At 33.6% G+C, this 13150-nt stretch overlaps 1 pseudogene; it reads right to left on the bottom strand.

The window, feature by feature from the left end:
- Positions 1–9984: 9984 nt before the first annotated feature.
- On the bottom strand, positions 9985–10471 carry LOC126007109 (U1 small nuclear ribonucleoprotein C-like; annotated as a pseudogene).
- Between the last annotated feature and the right edge of the window lie 2679 nt (positions 10472–13150).

The following is a 13150-nucleotide window of genomic DNA, read 5'->3' as shown; positions in this document are numbered from 1 at the left end:
TTAGAGTTCCTTTTTTTGCATGATACATAAATGTTTGGTATGTTATGCAGATTAATGTTGACCAATGGCATCGATGAGTATAAAAGAAAATTATTCATTTTTCCTTTGGTAGGTTTGTAAATCATTTGTATTATAACAAGTTTCTGACTCCTAATGCTTTGAAAAATTACTAGAAAACTTAATTTGCAGGCATTAACTTAGACTTCTTGTGAAGTTTATAAGGCCTTTACACATTAAGCTTTTCATTCTGGGGGTTCCCTTTCCTGCCTAGCTAGGAATAACATATGAATTTCCAGGAGATTAAACCTGGATTGGCAGCTTGCAAGGCAAATTCCCTATATTTCTCTTACAAAACTCTCTACTGTTTCTCTGGTCCACAAAAGAGCACTAAGCTATGGCACTGCTATATTTAAAAGAGTTCAGAGAAAATGTTCTAATTCTGAGGCTAAAATGGTAACCTAGCAGGTAGTGCATTTGCCTTGAACAAGACTGACCTGGCTTTGATCCCTAGATTCCTATATCGTCCCCCCAAGCAGTGCCAGGAGTAATTTCTGAGCACAAAGCCAGAAATAACCCCCTCAGCACAGTAGTGTGTGACCTCAAACCAAAAGTCAAAACAAAAAAGAAAGAAAAAAGTTTTAACTCTTTCTACTCCTTCAAAACTGTTCTGTGAACTACACTTTTCTCTCCTATTCTTTGATAAAACATTAAATTGATAATAAAATCTCTCCAGACATTTTCCATACAAGAATAGCCTCATTTTCCATGGAATTATTAAAATTCAAAATGTCTTGCTTATCTCCTTTGCTTTCTTTTAACATGTTCAAATAAGTTCAAGTAAGTGATATTGTTGGATCACTCCTGAGATTGCTCAGGATCTGTTTCTTGGCCTATTATCATGTCACTTGATTTCATCCTGAAGGTTATGTGTGATTTCATGATAAACCATAGTCAGAAAAAGAGATGCCATGCAAAGTATTTTTGATGATTTCTGACCCAAGTTTGGGCTTAAGATTAGAGAAAAAGTAAGCAGAAGGACATTTGTTCATTTATATAGACACAGCTCTCATATTTAAGTATCAGTAAGGATAGATCATTGAGAACAGTTTTTATTTTATACATAATCCTTTTATGTTTTCCTTAAGACTATCTTGACACCTTAGCAAGAGGAATGCTTGTGATATGAAGTAGTACACTTATGATGTGAGCTCTGTTTATGAGAACTTCAATTATCAAGAAATAATTACACAAAGTTATCCTTGCATTTAATTCAATAAGTGGGCCCTCCCTCAACTTTTCTATGTCTTGGAGCTTATTGTCTCATAATAAATTACACATCTCATTATGTAAAATGAAGTGTCAAAGTTCAAAGTACTATAAAATATAATTACTTAAAATTTTCTATAGAAAAACTTCTGAGAAATAACAAAAATGGAAAATAGTTGACATTTAAATTGTGCTTATTTTCATAGTTCAATAATATGAATGTTGAAAAGCAGTAAGCATGCTCAGAATTATGACAAATCCAAAGAAAGTATTATAAATGGGTAATGAAATACAACTTAGACAAAAAATTGTGTGAATCAAGCCAACATGCAATTCTAAGAACAAAGTCTGGTAACTCTAAAACAATTTTCTAACTCTAATTATCATAGGAATGGAAATCACTGCATGCAAATTGTATAAAGATCTTCCAAATCATGAGGATATTTTGGAAGAAAAAGGAAAATAATGCTTAGACTTTCATTCTACATACTTGAAGGTGAGTGACATTGTTCTTTAAAATTTATAGTAGAAAGTGCTTTGTTATTATTTGTAAATGGCAATGTATATGTTGTATTAATATTTAAAATTGTTTGTACAAACACATGGGTTTTTAAAAAAAGGGGAGAAATTAATTTTGTAAAATAATAATTGTGAAATGATGCTTTTTTGACAAAGTTGAGTAAGAATTTAAAATTTTCTTCTAGTTGTTAAAAATTAGTAAATTAAAAATAATAGTTTTAAAATGATCAAGAACAGGGGCTGGAGTGGTGGTGCAAGTAGTAAGGTGTCTACCTTACCTGCGCTATTCTACAATGGACTGCGCTTCAGTCCTCCTGCATTCCATATGGTTCCCCAAGCTAGGAGCGATTTTTGAGCTCATAGCCAGGAGTAAGCTCATAGCCAGGAGTAACCTTGGAGCGTCACCAAGTGTGACCTAAAAAAACAAACAAACAGAAAAAAAAAACCTATCAAGACAAAAGTGCAGTTTGGAAACCTTTATTTTTTTATTTTAATCAAAGTGGATTACAAATCTTCCACAGCAATATTTTAGGTACAGAGTGAGTGAATCTGGGGCATTTCCACCACCAATATTGTCCTCCCTCCACCCCTGTTCCCAGCATGCATCCCATATCCACATCTTTTAACCTGTGTTTTAAAATATATTCTTACTAGTTTTTTTAATATACACATTTAAAATATCTTGCTTTTTATTGAAAAGTAATATATTAATTTAAATAATGGATTTCAAATCAAACATTATTAAATCCAATATCTTTTAAAGCATGTAAGTAATGATTTATTGTGAATTTCTCTTACAATCCAGAGTACTTACTAAGATAATAAAAGTGAATGGATGGGTGTTTCAACTATTTAAAGGAGAGTATAAAACAAAACCATAAATATCTTTATAGGTAGATTATCAAAATTTCTAAGGTGCTGATACTACAGTATTTCTTTTTTTTTTTTAGTTTTTGGGCCACACCAGGCGATGCTCAGGGGTTACTCCTGGCTGTCTGCTCAGAAATAGCTCCTGGCAGGCACGGGAGACCATATGGGACACTGGGATTCGAACCAACCACCTTTGGTCCTAAATTGGCTGCTTGCAAGGCAAACACCGCTGTGCTATCTCTCCAGGCCCACTACAGTATTTCTTTAACCAATATCTTTTTCTTGTATCATAATGAAGCTATTTAAATACTACAGGGAATTTTATAAAGATTAGATCATTTTTGTATGATTTAGTAAAGCTTAATAATATTAACTAAGAAAATATGAGAAATTGGAATAAGATTAAATATTTGTTGCAATCTCAACTATTATTGTTACCAATGGTCATCATTTCATTTTCAAAATCTATTAATGTGTAGTCAGGTAATAGAATATAATTTGATACATAATTTTGGAATGCACTAATATATACATTTTATGAAGTTATAATTAAATCATTGCCAAAAAATTGACCCTTTAAAAACATTACCTTTCTTATTTATGACAACTTACTAAGCATATTTTTCTAACACTGTTTGATTATTCATTCCTCTTTGAAACCTTAAAGCAACCTATTTATCAAAATGCATATTTATTATATATGTATTTATCTCTGATTTTTATATTTATTTTATTCATTTTAATCACTCCAAAATATTTCAGGAGCTCATCTACCAATAGTCAGGGATTACTCCTGTCTCTGTACTCAGAAATTATTACTGGTAGGGTAGCTGTCTTGCATATTCCTGATAGGGGTTTGATCTTTTGTACGACTTATACTTTCCTAAACCCACTAGCATAATCCCTGAGTTTAGAGTATGTTCTGAACACCACAAAGTGTGGCCCCAAAGCCAAAATATTTGGAAGAAATAAAATTATTTCTTTATACAAAGTTGAGATTTTATTTTTGATAGAATAAATATTATTTTTATATGTGTAGTGCTACTACACTATACCTTTTACAAATGCCAGATTCTCTTTATAATTATCCTAAGATACCATTTCTTAGTAATCCTCATATCCAATTATTTTTATTTAAAATATAACTGGAAATACCTCTAAAAGGCTCCTATAATTAATAATGCTATGGCCTTTGAAAAATTAGTTGTTTTGACATCTTTCAGTGTTTTAGATTTCTAATAAAACAGAGAAAAACATCAGAAATTGTGTTTCTTCTTTTCAAACTTCTGTTCTCTTCTTCTGTCTACAACCATAAGTAAAATATTCCATACTTTGTAACTGAGTGAAAAGTTGCTGTTTCCATTCTCTTTTTCAATACTCTTCTCTTTTAGTATAGTCCCATAACTACAAAGACCCAGTTTATCTGGATCTTGAGAGGGAGTGAATAAATCCACAGACAAGGTACAGATACCTTATTAATAGAAAGCAGGTAGTCTTATGTGTTAGAGAGAACCAACTCTGCAAAAGAGAAGAAATTTAGAAAAATAACTGATAAATATAGTTTTAGAAAGAACAAAGTTCAGAATAGTAAACTTTAGGGCATCAATAAAATTCCTGTGGAGTCTTGTAAATACTCCAGTGCACATGTAAATCTGACAGACTTGGTTATGGTCCAATCTTTGCAATGATTTTTATATAAGAATAATTTTATTATTTATAATAAATATATTATATTTAATATATTCTTTATAATAATTTTTAAAATAATAATTTTCTTTTTACAGACAATTGAGAGTAATTAAAAAGATAAGGAAAATATTGAATTCATTATCAACATTTTCCAAAAAGAGTTTACTGGTTTTACATTTCTGAATCAAGTTCTTATTTTATTTTTGAGCTAGTTAAATGCCTAGTGGAAAAGAAATAACAATAAAATGATATATTTGTCATTTGCCTCTTAAAAACATAAGACTTAGTAACCAGTAAGTTAGTGGTGGAGGCCGAAGCATGGAAACTCTGAGATCTGCATAAAAGAAAGTACTTCAAACCACCACCCAGGTAGAGACCATACCTAAAACCAGGGAGGGTCTTCAGAATAGGACAGAGCTTTCAGGGCTTCAAGATAATCTCTCAGCAACATAAACTCTTCTGAGAGCTTCCTGGCGGTGTGTAAGACTGAAAAGAAAAGAAAAGAAAAGAAAAGAAGTACCTTGAGACTAGAAAAGGAAACATATAAAGCAGTGCAAAATCTCACAATGTCTTGTAGGGAAGATTACATCCTGCAGACCCAATCAGTACCAATCCCTATATAACCTCTCTGAAATAAAGTTCAGAGTAGAAATGCTTAGGATGTTCAACAAGCACAAAGAAACAATGGAACATACTGCCAAAAAACACAGGGTGCATAATAAATATTCATCAGAAAAGAAGAAATATTTTAATGACAGACACAGCTTAATATATTGGAAAATAACCAACAAATTGAGCCAAATGCTGGTAGAAGGAAAGAAATAAAACTTAGAGAAAAAATAATAAACTGGAAACACATAAACAATATAAAAATCTATTAAAGTAAGTTTTATAAACTTATCAAACAAGTTTTATAAACAATTTGCAAGACTCAGAAATAAAAAGAGAAAATGCTAATAAATCAAATTAGAAATGAAAGGGTATGGGACTGGAGTGGTAGTGCAGCGGTAGGGCATTTGACTTGCAAGTGGCTAACCTAGGATGGACCTTGATTTGATCCCCCAGTATTCCAAAGGGTCCCCCATGCCAGGAGCAATTTCTGAGCACATAGCCAGAAGTAACCCCTGAGCATCACCTGCTGTGGTCCAAAAACCAAAAAAAAAAAAAAAAAAAAAAAAGAATGAAAGGGTAGATGTCACAATAGATACCATTTAAATTCAAAGGGTGGCAAGGCTGCTTTGAGAATCTTTATGCCTCAAAATGAGAGAAATTAGAGAAATGGATGAAATCTTGGACTCCTATTGCTTCCCAAGGTTGAACAATTATGATTAGGAATATTTTAACCGATTGATCACTATCAAGGATATTGAAGTGGTTATCAAAAATGGAAGCCTGACCCAGATTTCTTCATTAGTGAATTCTTTCAGACCTTCAAAGTGGACTTATTTCTAATCCTTTTCAAGCTCTTCCATGAAATTTAAGAAATAGAGACTCCCAATTTGTTTCAGATATCATCACTCTAGAACCAAAAAAAGACATAGACACTAAAAAGGAGAATTATAGACCAATGTTCTAGATAGACACAGAATCAAATATTCTAAATAAAATATAGCAAATGAAATCCAACAATTCATCTAGTTGATTACACACATGAGCAATAAGTATTCATCCCAGTGATGCAAGGATGTTTTAATAAATATGACCATATTTAAATTACCATATTGAGAAAAGAAAATAATTTTTACTCATATCAATGAATGCAGAGAAAAAAATTGACAAGATCTAGCACCCATTCATGATAAAAACTCATAAGGAGAAATTTGAAAGAATTTTCCTCAGTATAGTCAAAGCCATTTATTAAAAGCACACAACAAACATTGTAACCAATGAAGAAAAGTAAAAGGTTTCCCCTTAATAAGCAAGGTTGAATATTTGTGCCACTTGTATTCAATAGAGTACTGGAAACACTTGGCATAAAAATATCAGATATCCAAATAAGAGAGTAAGAATCCAAATTCTAAACTACTTATAGATGATGTGATAGTATACTTAAAAATACCTTAAACTATATAAAATTTTGTAGAAACAATAGGTCTTTACAGTGCTGTCACATACAAAAATCTATAGCTTTCCTATATAGGAATAATTGGGGGCCCGGAGAGATAGCACAGCGGCGTTTGCCTTGCAAGCAGCCGATCCAGGACCAAACGTGGTTGGTTCAAATCCCGGTGTCTCATATGGTCCCCCGTGCCTGCCAGGAGCTATTTCTGAGCAGACAGCCAGGAGTAACCCCTGAGCATCGCCGGGTGTGGCCCAAAAACCAAAAAAAAAAAAAAACAAACCAAAAACCTATATAGGAATAATTGGAAGGATATAAATAGACATTAAAAAGCAAACTCATTCTCAACTGTGCCTCAGAAAATCAAGTACCTCAGAACCAACATAAATAAAGAGGTAAAAGAGTTATACAAAGAAAGTTCCATAACACTACTGAAATTCATGAATCAGAGAACAATATGGAATATCCAGGAGAAAAAAAAGTTCTGACCCCAACATGGAATAATCATTCATAAATTTTGAATGATAAAGAATAGTTGTGTAAATCATAAGTACTGATTTAGATGATCAATAGAAGATAAAATGATGGCATTTAAAGTTTTTTAACTAATTAAAATTAAATTTTGTTTACTAAGGACATGGGGCATATATAAAACAATGTAAAATAATATTCCTATTGTCATTTTGAAGACATTTGAGAAAATAAAAACAAGATGAGGTAATTAAAAATAAAATAATAAAATTCAGTATATTGATAAATATGTTTTATGAAGATTATTTTAAATTAAAAAATAGAAGATAATTTATAAAATGAAAAACCTATTTAAGACAGTTTCAGGCACGTTATCCATCCTGGGAAAGGAGCAGTATAGGATTTTTGAGGAAGTTAAATGGAGTTTAAATAATTGTTGCTAATGGAAGAATTCTATCTTGATCTTACTCTCACTGATAATTTGACAATTCTAATAAAATAAAAATTTAAAAATCAAATGTGCTTGGGGTCAGAGAGATAGCATGGAGGTAAGGCATTTGCCTTGCATACAGTAGGATGGTGGTTCAAATCCTGGCATCTCATATGGTCCCCCATGCCTGCCAGGGGCTATCTCTGAGCAAAGAGCCAGGAGTAACCCCTGAGCACTGCGGAGTGTGAACCAAAAAAAAAAAAAAAAAAAAATTCAAACGTGCCCAAGAGAATAAAGAAATCAAGAATCAAGAAGCAGACTTGGTTCAGGCATTTATGATACAAAGCTAAAGTGAAAGATTAATTTAAGACTCTACCAAAAAGAATCAACTGGACTTTTAAGGTATTTTCAGCACCATTTGGGACTAGTTTAGATCCCATTGGAGTTCTGCAGAGACTGGCTTAATCACTTGGGGAAAACAACTTTATTTCTGTTTAAATTTTGCCTGCTGGCATGTAAGTAAAAGTACAATGTAGGTGAAGGACCTGTGATACATATTGAGAAACTTGTAGAAACAAAATTCCTGGAGCTAGTTTTATTTAACAATTACACACATGTTTTAATCTTATTATTATGCATGACAAAAATTTATTCAGTAGGTTTGATGATACTATTGCTTCTCCACAAATAAGAAAGAAAGAGTTTGGTTGGAGAAATAGCACAGTTGGTAAGGCATTAGTTTTGCATACACTGACCTAGGTTTGAACCATTCAGTATCATATATGATCCCCCAAATTCAATATGTCATGCTCATTTCTTTGTAAAGAGTTGGGAATCACAGGTCATTCTGGCTACAGAACCCCCCAAAAGAGTTATTCCTATCCAAAATTCAAAAAAGGGTATCAAAGTATTTGTATTACAAGCAATTTTGATATTCATATGTACTTTTTTTTTTTTTTTTTGCTTTTTGGGCCACACCCAGTGACACTCAGGCGTTACTCCTGACTACGCATTCAGAAATCATTCCTGGCTTGGGGGACCATATGGGAGATCAAATCACAGTTTGTCCTAGGTTGGCCCATGTAAGGCAAACACCCTACTGCTTGTGCCACCACTTTAGTCCCATTATTCATATGTATTATCTTTCATGCATCAGTTAAAAATAAGATAGTTTTAAGTTTTGATAGTATTAAGAGCAATTTTTTATTACCATGTGCAGTCCCTTGAATACATTGATTTAGATGAAAGTAGATGGCTTAAGAATACTTAAAGGAATCTTTTTATGGATTTTTTTATCTCTAGATTTTATTGGTTCTATATGCCATAAAATATGGCTATGAATTAGAATATCTACATTTTTTCTAAGTACTTGTACTATAATCATAAAAATTAAAATGAGTTACCTTCATCTTTAAACATTATATTTATTTCAGTAGCATATTATAAGTTGCTGAATTTGAATTTCTAATGGAAAATATATTATATATTTAGATATATATTATGGATTTCTACAAATAGAGTCATACGTTTACAGAATAGCAATCTATATTTGAAGAATTAAAAGAAAAATTAAAAGATTTCTTTTTTCTTGTAAATGTATCTGATTTTAATATTCATTTACATTACATTTTGTAACCTACTGATTTTCTCCATAGTATTTTATTAACTAAAGAAAATAACTTTTTTAAAAGAGAAAAAGGCATTAAAAATATCAACACATCTGCTTTCAGCTTCTCCATTATTACTGAGAATGTTCTAAATCACCTTGTGTCTGATGATATTAAATCAGAGAGAAAAGGCAAAGGATACCGTGTCAGCACACTGATAACATATCCACTGTAATGTCTACTTAGTTTATACTCTGTCATTTCCCATTTATAGAGTACTAAAAAGAGCAATTTTGATCTAGGACAAGTTTGTAAGAGTAATTCCACTTTTTGTATCCTTGTCTGCGGCAACAATTAGTTTATAATAACAATTGCAATATCATGTGTCTGACATTTTTCATTTAATTTATTTCATTGTGTTACTTTTACAACATTTTAAAATTTCAAAACTGTTTGTAATACAAAACTGGGATGAATAAGTCTAAGATTGTTTTTCTTAGAACTTAGAGTTTTTATATGATTTTGTTGATGGTCCAACTATATAATTAGTATATATGTATATATCTGTCTATACATGTCATTTTTGGAGAATACATAAATAAGCATTATCTTATCAAAGTCTTATGTTTTTCAAAATGTTCTATATACTTTCAGATTGCAAATATAACGCATGGTTTTTCTTCACAATTTAGGCAATACAGATCTAAATATAGTTTTCGATAATTTTCTTGCCCAATGTGTGTAGGGTGAGGGAGAGAGAGAGAGAGAGAGAGAGAGAGAGAGAGAGGGGGGGGGGGGAACCAGGAAAGAGAATCCACTCGGTATATGTATAAGGAAGGCTTACATTAAGAGTAATTAGCTATTTTTTAAATTAAAGAACCGACAGCTTTGTTTTTACATTTCAAAATCCTCTCAGATCCTCTATTCCTATCAGACTAGGAAGGAGAAGAAAGCCTTCCTTTATGCTGTTAGTAAAAAAACAAAACAAAACAAAAACAGAGTCAGCATCAGGATCTCCTGGTGACAAAAAACAAGTGATAAGAAGCAAACAGAGAGAGTAGCTCCCTCTCTCTTTATCTCCTTATCTGTCTGATCATTCCAGGATGAGTGGGCACCATCATGGATGTGCAGGAGATCTCATTATTGGAGGCCCAGGCATCATGTAGTGTCCATCAGTGGCCTTTTTCCAGGGACAGGTCCCACAGGCATTATTCTAGGAGTAGGAGAACCCATCATTGACATCATGGAAGGGTCCCCAGATGGGTAGTTGGTGTCATCTGAGAATGAGAAGGACCTGGAACATTAGATGGAGAGGTGGGATAATGGACCCTGTAGGGGTGGATGACAGAGAATGGAGTAGGAGGAATCGTGCGAATCATGCCTTGTTGAAACGCAGCAGTTGTTTTGTTGATCAGGCTCAGAGCCTGCTCGTCCATCCATTTCTAATAGTAATCTTTCACATTCTCTTTGTGTTTCCTCCCACTGCAGTGTATCTTTTGCGCAGATGGGAGCGTCATGAGTGAGCTATGTGTCACAGTATTTACACAAAAACTTGGGCATATGCTTTGCAGGACATTAAGCAGTCACCATAATTGGCTACTTTTGAGATTTCCAGCTGAGAGGAAACAAGTGTTTTAAAGAGTACAAGGGGCTGGAGCGGTGGTGGCGCAAGGGGCAAGGTCGCCTTTCCCTCACTAGCCTAGGATGGATCTCAGTTCGATCCCCCAGCATCCAATATGGTCCCCCAAGCCAGGAGCGATTTCTGAACGCATAGCCAGGAGTAACCCCTGAGCGTCACTGGGTGTGGATCAAAAAACAAAAACAGGGGCCGGGCGGTGGCGCTCGAGGTAAGGTGCCTGCCTTACCTGCGCTAGCCTAGGAGACGGACAGCGGTTCGATCCCCCGGCGTCCCATATGGTCCCCCAAGCCAGGAGCGACTTCTGAGCGCATAGCCAGGAGTAACCCCTGAGCGTCACCGGGTGTGGCCCAAAAACCAAAGAAAAAAAAAAAAACAAAAACAAAACAACGAAACAAAAAAACCGAGTCCAGATCTCTGGACTTAATAAAATCAATAAAGACATAAACTTGAAAGTCCTCACTGCCACACTTTCGATATGGGCTTCAGACCACATTTCTTAGTCAGAGATATAACCTATGGAGGTAAAGATTTGTTGGAGGGCCCAAGAACTGTGCTAATCTCGTCTACCAAGACTAGTGTATCTGTAATCATGGATTGCATCTACTGGAAAGTACTACTATTCTGACCTCTTTCATAGAGGAAACAGAAAAAAACCACTCTGAAGTCAGCAAGAAAAAACCCTTAATCCTACAGAGCCCCTATAACATGCCTATTAACCATGAAAACATATTTATATCTTACAACTCCATTGTGACAAGTAGAGTAATAATGGGTGACAGTGACACTGAGAGAAGATAAATTGTGATAACTGGCAGTATGTAATAGTGTTGTCAAAAAGCACACCATATATTTTGTTCTTGACATTTGCTTTATCTAGTTTATCAAATTATATAAAATATTTTCACATCTTTGGCTTTCAGCAGAATTTCAATGTCCCATATAATTTCATAATAGGAATGGAAATTTTGTGCAAACTGCACGACTGTTAGTTTAGATAGGCCATGCCTTAATAATTCGTTTAACTAATTTCTGAGAAGAAATACTGTATTGTTTCCCCTTTGCTTTGTTGCTTTGGTAATTTTAATTGGTTCTTTTCTCTGATGGGCTTTTTTGTCTTTTCTAATTATGATTGTCCTCAGATTTGTCCTTGTGCTCCTAGAAAAGAAATCATTATCTAAAAGTTCTCTTTAGAGGGAAATAAATCCTAATGATTTTTTTATATACACAGAGTCACAGATATCTTGGCACAACTTTGGCCTATACTGAACATTAATTATAAACTTACTATATTATAGGCCTCTAACCATCAATTTTTCCATATAGAAAGTAAGAATATTAAAACTATTATCTTCAACTACAACTTAATTGATACATTTAAAAAGAATCCTCTTAGAGATTGTTGGCTTTTGCATGACAGATATTAGGAAAAAATATATATGTATATATTTATATATATTCATTTCAGAAAAGTAAATATACATAGGGCTGGTGAGGTAATATAGGTCAAAGGTACATGCTTTGGAAACAAGAGATAGTACAGCAGATAAAACATTTTCTTTTCATATAGTTGACTTGGGTTTGACCTCCAGTAACCCATAAGGTCCATGAGCCCACCAGGAATGATCTCTGAGTACAGCTGGATTTGTCCCCCAAAAAGTTAAAAGTAAAAATAAAACCAATATCTAAAGTCACGTTCTTCGAATAAAATGAGATTTGAATTGGAACGTTGGCATTGCAAGACCCCTATCACAGGGTATAATATAGCCTATAGATCTCTGAACACTGAAGCTAAGGCCCCATTGATTTCTATAGCCTCAGGAACTAGCTGCTCCAAATTCTTCACTCAAAACAAAGAACCACCAGCTGTACATAGTGAGTAGCTTATTTTTCTTTTTACCTACATCGCATTATTATTAGGTGATTCTGAAACATAAACTCAGGCCCCCAAAAAGGTAAAGTAAGATAGATAACACAAAATTCTATAGGTCAAATGATTGTGTTTTTCAAGAAATTAGAGAGATGCTAACAGCTAAAAGATCTTAAGACTGTAGAGATAGTACGGGAATTAAGCTATTTGTTTTGCATGTGGCCAAACTTCTGTTTGATCTTCAGTACCCTGTATATTTCCATAGACCTCATTAGGAGTGGCCCCTAAACATGAAGAGCCTGGAATAGTCCTGAGCACTTCAGGTGTGGCCCTACCTCCCCCAAATAAATAACATAGCATAATAAAAGAGATCTAGCAACATTTGGATCTTAATTAAAAAGGTTAATTTTAAAAATACATCTATGAACTAGGAAGATATAAAATGTAAATTTAGATATTAATTATTTTTAATTTTCAGGTATGATACTATGATCGAGATTGCATAATTTTTGGTACATTTTTAATAAATAATATCTTTATTTAAGCACCTTGATTACAGACATGATTGATTGTCATTGGGTTTCAGTCATATAAAGAACATTCTTCTTAACCTGTGCAACATTTCCATCACCAATGTCCCCCATTTCCCTCCTCCCTCCCCTCCTGCATTCTAGACAGATATTAGAGTGAGAGAGTTAATGAGTATCTTAAACATGGCTCCCAACCCTGCTGA

The sequence above is a fragment of the Suncus etruscus genome, chromosome 4 (assembly GCF_024139225.1).
Source record: "Suncus etruscus isolate mSunEtr1 chromosome 4, mSunEtr1.pri.cur, whole genome shotgun sequence".
Taxonomy (NCBI): Eukaryota; Metazoa; Chordata; class Mammalia; order Eulipotyphla; family Soricidae; genus Suncus; species Suncus etruscus.
This window is presented reverse-complemented; position numbering and strand designations above follow the sequence as displayed.